Raw genomic sequence first — 10,838 nt, 5'->3', positions numbered from 1 at the left:
TGTGATGTTCCCCTTCCTGTGTCCATGAGTTCTCATTGTTCAATTCCCACCTATGAGTGAGAACATGCGGTGTTTGGTTTTTTGTCCTTGCGATAGTTTACTGAGAATGATGTTTTCCAGTTTCATCCATGTCCCTACAAAGGACACGAACTCATCATTTTTTATGGCTGCATAGTATTCCATGGTGTATATGTGCCACATTTTCTTAATCCAGTCTATTGTTGTTGGACATTTGGGTTGGTTCCAAGCCTGTTTGACAACTTAATGGAAATCAACTATTTGCAAGACAGTGTGCTCATGAAATAGACAAACAGGTCAGGAAAATGTAAGTTTCTTGACTTCACTGGTGGCGAGTTACTGCACAGGGGAAAAATAGTTAAAAGAGTGTTTTTCACTTACCTTCCAAGCCCATTTATAAGTGATATTTTATGTCAGTTCCAATTTTCAAGCGGATGGAGTATTGCTAGAGAATTGTAGACATCTAGGCATTGCAGGCTGTTGGCTTGACCCCATGTGAGAATGTGTCACTGTTTAAAGCAGTGTGCTTATGTGAGAGGTGCTAGTGGTTCTGTGAAGAGGGAGAAAGAGATCAAATGGTTGTTTTATAAGTGTCACCTTGAACTTTGGGATCACTCTTGTAGTCATTATCTTTTGAATACATATATAGAGCTCTTAATAATATGCCAGGCACTGTGACATTGATTTATGTCCATTATCTTATTTCTTCTTGCTAAAATCATATGACAAAAATACAATTCTTATTCTCATTTTACATAAGGAAATTAAGATTTGAATTGGATAAACAACTTGCTCCAAGAGAAGGTACTAAGTGGTGGATCTGAGATATAAGCCTACTTTTTAAATTTCAGAGCGTTAACCCCTATTCTCTACACACACTATGTACTCTTTAATATATAATGACTCACAATACTTATTATTATTATTAACAAATATTACTTTTCCAGGGCTACTGTAATGACCAAGTAGCTTTAAACTACAGAAATTTATTCCCTTATTTATCTGGAGGCTAGAAGTTTGAAATCATAATGTTGGCAAGGCTGTGCTGAACTGTGAAGCCTCTAGGATAAGGTCCTTCTTAGTCTCTTCCAGGTACTTGTGGTATGGTAGCTATCTTTGGCATTCTTTGGCTTGTAGCTGCATAACTCCAATCCCTGCCTTCTTTGTCACATGGCATCCCCTGTGTCTCTGTGTCAAATTTTCCCTCTTACGATAAGAACCTCAGTCATTGGTGTGGTTTCACATGAATCCACTATTCAACTCAATAGAGCATTCATAAATGCCCTGTGGAAACTCTGAAGCCACCTGACAACGCATTTTGAGGTTATCATGGTGAGTGGGCTTTCATTTCTTCAATTCACCCTTAGCTTCAGTTTAATGTTTCCACTAAAATATTACTATTTTATTCCATGCCATGGCTTCTGTGATTTGTGTAATCTTTTGGAGAGGAAGGGAGTTGGGAACACTCACCATACATTAGCATGTTTGTCTTCTTTTGTACCTTATATGTCCACCAAGATAGCAGACTTCTGCATGGCAGACTTTTGCTAATGATATGATTAGTATACAGATAGTAACATTGATTGCTACATAGCTGTTTCCAATATCTAAGTTTAAGTTCTTTCTACTAATCTATATTACCTCTGTGATACACTGATGGTGATCAAAATATAAAGAACAGTTTTGCTGAGTAGAGGTTTGGAGAACAGTGGCATGTTTGCTGTACAAAGAAGAGAAGAAGCCTGATTTGAAATTTTGAATGGTGAACGGAGAGATGGTGTGGTAAAAATGGGATTAAAGGTGGTCAAAGATGTAGAATGTGATCTGATGAAGCACCTAGAGTTTTAACTTTCTCAGGAGTGAAAAGGTCACAGGACATCTGTAGGAGAGGATAGCTGTGGGGGTGAGGGAGGAGGAAGAGAAGAAGGAAGCCATTCAAGGAATGTGGAATGAGGTCATTTCTCCAAACATGCTGCTTACTCAAGGAAAAAGTAGTCTAGGTGCCTTAGAGAAGGTGCTTATGCGTAGTCATCAACAAATGATGTCTACAGATAGATCACAGATGCCATATACACAGGTATAATTCAAAAGCATAGAATAGAATAATCTACATCTGGGATACATGAGCTTTGTGGAACATGGATGAAGACAGCCATTTGCGGTGTGTGTCATACTATTTTTTGTTTGTTTCAATTTTACTTTATTAATATTTGCTATAACAATTTCCCCCTCAGCTTTATTAAGATATAATTGACAAATAAAATTTGTATGTACTTATATTGTACAACTTGATGTTTTTATATAAGTGTACATTGTGAAATAATTAAGACAAGCTAATTAACACACATATCACCTCATTACTTATTTTTGTGTGTGTAGTGAGAACATTAAAGACCTATTTTTCTTAGCAATTTTCAGGTATACAAGCATTATTATTAATTATAGTTAGTCACTATGCTGTGCAGTAGATCTTCAGTTACCTGTCTAACTGAAACTTTGGAACCTCCATCACACTGTTGAGCTAGAGGACAAAGTATTGGACTAGGTATTCGTATATAGATATTGGAGGGCCGACTTCAGAAATCAACTAGATTTTTTGGTACCTTGTTTTTCAGTCTAGTATGTTTGGTCAAGAAAGAATAGAAAGAGTGAATTAATTGCAATATTGTAATATATAAAAATATCTGGCATAATATTATAAATGACCATGACATTCATCCTTATTAGTTAGAGGGTATGTTCAAGAACCCATATCTTCTTGAAACTAAAAGATTTGAAGTTAAATTCTAACTCCCCTTGCCATGTCCTATGTATATATGTGCAATGTCATTGTAAAAAATAATGAGTGTCTCTATTAGATAATGTCAAATAAGAATGATGTTGATAATGTCAGGATCATGTAACATAATGTGAAATACAGAACAGAAAAATGTGAAATGCCTAGAATTAGGATGCATTTATTGCAACAATTTTTACATAGTAAACATCAAATAGCAATTTGGTTCAATGGTTTAAAGAAAGCCAAAAGTAAATAATCACCAACAGAACAGCAAACATAGGGTCCACTAGTATTTGGAGAGATCACAGTTCAAACTTTCCAGGTGCTGAATCCCAGTGCCCAACACTATACCATGGAAGATCTGAAAGTACACTGTTTATTCTCATTCCCAAACCACACTGCAATCAAAATTAGCTGCCTGATATTCCCCCAGCCCTGTCTTTTGCCTATTATAGTAATACCAAGGAAATATTGGTGGGTAGCCGCAGTTGTTATTTGATGCTATGTTATATCCCACAATTCATTTTTGATAAGCAGAATGTCTAAACTTTAAAGATCTCACAATTACTTAAATAAGTGTTTATTTTCATCTTTCCCCAAAGAGAAAGCAAAATGACACTGTGCTCATTTCTCGTCAAACAAGAAATATTCCTAAGAGACCTTTTCCTTGTTCAGTGCAAGCTCTAATAAAATTTGACAGCAAAGAATGTTTTTCTCTGTGTAAATATTTGACAGTAAGTAGATATCTGTTGCAGATGCCAAGTTGTTAATTTCATACCACCAACCTACTGTCTTTCTATCTTTGCATTTTTTATTCTATTTAGAGGTTAAAGGGATGTAACGTTTCTGTCTTATAAGGAAAGAGAAAACTGTTTATACATCTGGATGCCATTCAGTGTTCTTCATTCAAATAATTTTAAAAAGAAAAGAAATGAACAACTACTAAATAAAAATTCTGGATTTCGACAAAATTGAGAACTCATGAGACATTTTAATCCTAGGATGAGTATTCTGAAAGTATTCCTATATCATTAATAATTAGAAAAGAATTGCTATCTTTGATTATTGAATTCATTCTTGTGCTAATAACAAGGTGCTTATAGCTGTTTTAAAGAATTGTCTGCAAACATGACAAAATCCAAGGAAAAAGAGACATCTTGTCTTTCCCACCACTCTCTGTCTGTTCCAGATGCCTACAGTAGACTTCTCAAAAATCATTCTCCAAAAATGGGCCATATCTATAATCCTAAACTGTTCATTAGCAAAAGGGTTAGACTTTTAATAGTTGGCATAAATTAAATTGACTGTGGTAACAATGGGTGTTAGGATGAAACAAAGCAATACCTTCAATATTAACATTCCTTTGAATTAAAGTTCTAATTTAATGCATGAACTAAACTATTCAAAACTATTCCTGGAACATCATCAGTACTGAGTGCATGGCTGAAGTAGACTATGATTCCTCAAACATTTTTCCAGGTCTAATTCCATGTTTTATTGACTTACTTTTTTTGAGAAAAGTTTCTCATCTATGAAAGTCTTCACAAAAATCTTGATCATATTCACTTTGTACAACTCTAGTTTCTAATTCACTGTCTTCCGATTTCAAACCTTGTTTCATTAGAGATATATATTATTGTTCTGCCCAAATTATTTATCCTTGATCACTGAAGTATACACGAGATTATTCCTAATTGATTACTTCAGAATAACTCTGAATTTTCGTCTCCCCTTAAGCCAAGTTCTCCAAACATTACATCATTAGATTGACTTTACTTTGTGTTCTGTTTATTTTTCTAATTTAACATTTATTGTTCTCCCATATGGTATCCACATTAACATGTTCTTTTCCTTTCTCTAGCTTTGATTTCTGTCTTAGTCTAAATGATTACATTGTGATATGGTTTGGCTCTGCACCGCATCCAAATTTCATCTCGAATTGTAATCCCCACCTGTTGAGGAAGTGATCTGGTGGGAGGTGGTTGGATCCTGGGGGTGGTTTTCCCCATGCTGTTCTGCTGATAGTGAGGGAGTTTATTAAGAATACTTAACTCATGTGATTAAAAAGAAAAGTCTCACGATAGGCCATTTGCAAGCTGAGGAACAAGGAAGCTAGTAATGGCTCAGTCCAAGTTCCAAATTCTCAAAAGTATAAAAGATGTCAGTGCAGCCTTCAGTGTGTGGTCGAAGTCTTGAGAGTCCCCCGCAAGCCACTGGTGTAAGTCCAAGACTCCAAAGGCCAGAGAGTCTGATGTTAAAGGGTAACCAGCAACCAGCACAAGAGAAAGATGAAAGCCAGAAGACTCAGCAAGCCAGCTCATCACACCTTCTTCTGCCTGCTTTGTTCTAGCCACATTGACAGCTGATTGGACGGTGCCTACCCAGAGTGAGGCTGTGTCTTCCTCTCCCATGTTACTGACTCAAGGGTTAATCTCCTATGGCAACACCCTCACAGACATACCCAGAAACAATACTTTACCAGCTATCTAGGTATCCTTCAATCCAATCAACTTGATACATAATATTAACCATCACACATTCAGAGATATTTAAAAATGTCTATCATGAAACACAGCCTCTATGATGGCTGCCTATGATCTCTATGTTCTGGTATTCACATCTGTCTTTAATTCCCTCTCTTTGGATATGAGCTAAACTTACTGAATTGATTCTAAAAAAAAAATGTATCTGAAATAATGGGGTGCTCCTTCTGATATTTGTTTATAAAAGAACCGTGGCATATGTTTTGGTCTCTGTCTCTCTTGCTTTTTCTCAGATTGCTCACTCTAGGGGAAGCCAGCTGGCATGGGAAATAGTGCAGTGGAGAAATGCACATGGCCAGAGACTGAGACCAATCATTTGGATGAGTTTGAAAGCATCCTACCCACCACTGCCACCAGTCAAATCTTCAGATGAGACTGCAGCCATAGGCAACAGCTTGACTGCAACCTCCTAAAAAACCTTGATGCAGATTCACACAACATTGGACTTCTGACCCATAGACAATATCATATAATAAATGTTTGTCTTTGCCACTAAGTTTCAGGATAATTTGTTATATAACAATAAACAGTACATCTATCCTTGATATGAGTTTCCCTGTATTTTTCTGTAGCATCTCCATATTTTAGCCCATTTATTTTCTTTTCTTTATGTTTGTCTTACAGTTGAATACCATATTATGGTTCCCTTCAACAATCTTATATATGACTTTTTTATGAACATAATTTATGAAACATAATGAAAAAAGAGATCAACCAATTTAGACTTTTTCTCTTAATTTTCCCTTCTCTACTTTATCCTGCTTTTCACTTCACACTATTTGCTGTCACCTATATCTGCTCTTATTATTATGGTCACCGATTCTGTGGAATATCAGGTTTTTCTTCCTGATGAGTTTACACCATATATGCCAAAGATGTCAAGTGTGTGAAAATATCACAGATAAGCCATTCCTATATGGCTAAATATCCTCCGTTATATTACGAAATTTATAAAACCTTCATTTTTTAGATTTTCTGGGGGCTACCAACTCCTTTGAAAATGTATCTCTAGATTTGCACTGATCTACATGGCATGATGGATTTTCAAAGGGACTTTTTCAAGAAGAGCTTTAAATATGATCAGTTATGTAACAGAATAAGTCCAATTAGGCCAGGATTCAAACATTACTGCTACATTTTTGATACAATTAAACTTACTATAGCTAAGGAATTATCACTTGAAACTTAATTACATCCTGCAATCCAGTCTCCCTAAACAACTTCACTGCTTTCCTTATGACTGGCGGTTCCACCGGAGGTTTAATATCAACTTTAACCCTGACTCTGACATAGCCCATCAAAAATAATGAAGTTTGACCAATAAAGCTTTAAATTTTCCTTTTTTTCTCCCACAGTATTTGCATTTCCAACACTTGGATCCTTTCTAAACATAAACAGCAGGTATTATCTCTTCTGGCTCTTATTTTATGATTAAGAAAAATTAATGGCTCACTTGCAAGTTTTGTAGAACAACATTCAGTCAAATATATATATTATTTTGAGACGGAGTCTCACTCTGTCACCCAGGCTGGAGTGCAGTGGCACGATCTCCGCTCACTACAAGCTCCGCCTCCTGGCTACAAAAAATTAGCCGGGCATGGCCGGGCGCGGTGGCTCACGCTTGTAATCCCAGCACTTTGGGAGGCCGAGGCGGGCGGATCACGAGGTCAGGAGATCGAGACCACGGTGAAACCCTGTCTCTACTAAAAATACAAAAAATTAGCCGGGCGTGGTGGCGGGCGCCTGTAGTCCCAGCTAGTCGGAGAGGCTGAGGCAGGAGAATGGCATGAACCCGGGAGGCGGAGCTTGCAGTGAGCCGAGATTGCCCCACTGCACTCCAGCCTGGGTGACAGAGGGAGACTCCGTCTCAAAAAAAAAAAGAAAGTGAAAGGACAGTGAGCATGTCCCGCTGGCACATATGATGAGAGAGAAGCAAGAAAGAGAAACCAATGAAACCAGTCTGTTTTAAATGACCTACTTTTAAGGGAACTAATTCATTCCTGAAAGAGTCAGAATCCACTCAACCCCTTGGGAGGGCCTGAATCTATTCATGAGGGACCAGGAACCAGGACGAAAACAGCTCCCACTAGACCCTACGTCCCAACAATGCTGCATTGGGGATCAAATTTTAACCTGAGTTTTGGGAGGGACAAGCCGCATGTAATCCGTAGCAGCTAACTATGATCAAATGGGCATGAAAACTATTCACACCTTCTCAGCTAAAATAAAATTGTTTTCTCACAAATCCTCTCCTCCTCCATATTGACAAATAATTTTAATGAACATGAAGTTTTATATTGTTGTACTTTATATGTTATTTTCAGACTTTTACCACCATATGCTCTAAACTTTCAAATTATTTTAATTTTTTACAATTTCATCTACATGAGAAAAAGTGAGTCAAATGTTTCCTGGAAACATTTGTGGTAAAGAGATTGCATTTTTACTGAATTTGTCTGTAATTATCTTTGTGCATTGTTTAAATCTTATATTCCTACAAAAAGGTATGCATTGTATATAGATAGATATATTACTATGATGTATATAGACATATAACTGTGATGTAATTATTATTCATATTCCGTCTCTGAAGATTCTTTAGAAGTTGTTATATATTTAGTTCTTTTTGAACAAATTGAGTCCGAAACTACTTGAAATTTATATAACTTAACATCATTGTAGCCAGTCTTGTCAGGGATACTCCTAAAGTTAACTGAAGGTGTATTTACCTAGCAACTCTATGCCCTTCCCTGAAAGACGTACACTAAAATCGCATTTCCTGAGAGAAGCAACTACAAAGAGTATTTGTTTATGTATTTTTAAAGTTGTAATAGATTTAGGAGTCTTTTGAAGGAATTTTTAGGGTTTTTATGTATAAAATCATATAATCAGCGAACAGAAATAATTTAAATTACTCTTTTCAAATTCGGATGTCTTTTATTTCTTTCTCTTGCCTGAATGCTCTGGCTTGCACTTCCAGTGCAATGTTCAATAGGAATGGTAAAAGTGGGAATCCTTGTGTTGTTCAGTTGTTTGAGGGAATACTTTAAACTCTTCTCCGTTCTCTATGATGTCGGTTGTGGATTTGTCATATATGGCTTTTATTATTATGAAGTATGCTCCTTTGATGCCTAATACGGCTGTGAATCTATCTGGTCCTGGGTCTTTTTTCTTAGGAAATCTTTTGTTACAGATTCAATTTTACTACTCACTATTGGTCTGCTCAGGATTTCTATTTCTTCCTGGTTCAAACTTGGGAGGTTGTATGTTTCCAGGAATTTATTTATTTCCTCTAGGTATTCTAGTTTGTCCATATGCCATGCTCATAGTAGTGCCTGATGATCTTTTATGTTTCTGGGGATCAGTTGTAATGTTACTTCTATCATTTCTGATTGTGCTTATTTGAATCTTCTTTTTTTTCTTGGTTATCTAGCTAGCAGTCTATCAATGCATCTGCCTTTACTTTGATTCTGTAGATATGTTACTCCAGAAGATCAGGAGATGGACATTACAAGGGAGACTGAATTTCAAAATATTTAAAGAAGAATGACAATATAAGGACAGTTATTTCCATGATTTCATTTCTCTAGATTAAAGAGAAGAGAAACAGAGCTCTCAATGAGTTTTATAAAATAAATGAATCAGATTGGTTAATACTAAATTAAATTATTGGGACAGGGCACTTAAATTAAAACATACCATTAAAAAGAAGATTCCTTATTGTGCTTAATAAATAAATTCTGTACGAAAAATAGTAGGAGAAATTGCCTTAATGATCACCTAGGACACTCAGTTACCTCTAGGTTCATCTAAACAGTGTTTTCAATCTGCCCACAAATAATCAATATATTAGACAAAGTTGATAACATCCACTTCAAATTTTCAGTAGAGTTTGTGTGAATATAAATTAGTTCAGCCATTGTGGAAAGAAGTTTGAAGATTTCTCAAAGAACCTAAAACAGAACTACCACATGACCCAGACATTCCATTACTGGGTATACACCCCAAGAAAAATAAATTGTTCTACCAAAAATATGTGCAATCATATGTTTATCATAGCATTGTTTACAATAGCAAAGATATTGAAGCAATCCAGGTGCCCATCCGAGGTGGACTGGAAAAAGAATATGTTGTACATCTACACCATGGAATACTATGCAGCCATAAAAAAGAATGAAATCATGTGCTTTGCAGTAACATGGATGGAGCTGGAGGCCGTCGTCATAAGCTAACTAATGCAGGAACAGAAAAAAAAAAATACTGCATGTCCTTACTTACAAGTCTGAGCTAGGCATTGAGTATACCACATGAACATAAAGATGGGAACAATAGACACTGGGGACAACTACAGTAGGAGGAGTGGGAGGGGGCAAGGGCTGAAAAACTACCTATTGTGTGTTATGCTCACTACCTGGGTGATAGAATCAGTTGTACCACAATCCTCAGCACTGCACAATACACCCATGAAACAAATCTGCACATGTACCCTGAATCTAAAATAAAAGTTGCATTCTTTAAAAACTCAGTGGAACAAGGAAAGAAACGAATAATTTTAAACACACACACACACATGCATACAGACATGTAGATATATATTATTCCAAACTATGAAAGAAACAAACCATTTCTGCTTAGCACTGACCAGATCATAGCTGGAGTTGCATGGTAAGTCTGAGTTGTCATAGTTTATTACATTCCTTCATTAATGGGAATAGATGCTTAAGAGTATGATCAGTTTAGAAAAAAGGTTGGAGAATTACATTAGTTGGAACAGAAAAAAAACCTGAGATCTTTACATAAAAAAGAGAAATACAAGTAATACTACACCTTTCTATTACAAATTATTAAGTAATTTGTTCAGGTTCACATAGTCAATAAATGTGCCATAATCAGCATAGGAAATTTATTGATTATGTGAACCTGAACAAATTAGTTAACCTTTCTGAGGTTTCAAATTACTTAACCTTTCTTTGTAAAACAAATACACATATCAAAAGTACATGGAGAACACTGCTGTTGATCAATAAATGTTGGTTTCTCTATATTTGACTGAACAAATGAAACTGCCTGACTGAGAACTAGAAAAAGCTCGGGAAAGGAGATGAGCTATAAAGCAGTACTCTGGAGTTAGACAATTATTTTTTAGTTATGTTCATGTACAAAATGAGATAAATTTTAACTAAAAAGTTTTATAGGAAAAAGACAAATGTTTGAAGAAGAGTTTTCAGAAAGAAAACGAAGTCCTATAAGAAGTAATTTACACTCTGTTTCTACGGACGAGTATACACAGGGAGTGAGAGGGAAAAAGAAGACATAAAAATTGTGGGTGAGAAGGACAAATATGAAAGGATTACGCCCATTGTAATGGAAATGAACTATTACTAGTTAGATTTGGGATTTATGAATATTAATTGAAGAGACAACAAGACATATAAATGAGAGTTATTAAGGTGTCTTTACAAATGGAATCAGCTTCATATTTCTTCCCACACAAGAAA

At 35.9% G+C, this 10,838-nt stretch overlaps 1 protein-coding gene across 1 annotated transcript in view; it reads left to right on the top strand.

The window, feature by feature from the left end:
• The window catches only part of PCDH15 (protocadherin related 15), a 1,777,335-nt gene that overhangs the window by 743,295 nt on the left and 1,023,202 nt on the right, over positions 1 to 10,838 (top strand). The gene's annotated exons all lie outside the window — the stretch shown is intronic.

This window comes from Hylobates moloch, unplaced genomic scaffold (genome assembly GCF_009828535.3).
Source record: "Hylobates moloch isolate HMO894 unplaced genomic scaffold, HMol_V3 SCAFFOLD_3, whole genome shotgun sequence".
NCBI classification, from domain to species: domain Eukaryota; kingdom Metazoa; phylum Chordata; class Mammalia; order Primates; family Hylobatidae; genus Hylobates; species Hylobates moloch.
Note: the sequence above shows the minus strand (reverse complement) of the source record. Positions and strands in the feature narration are given on the sequence as shown.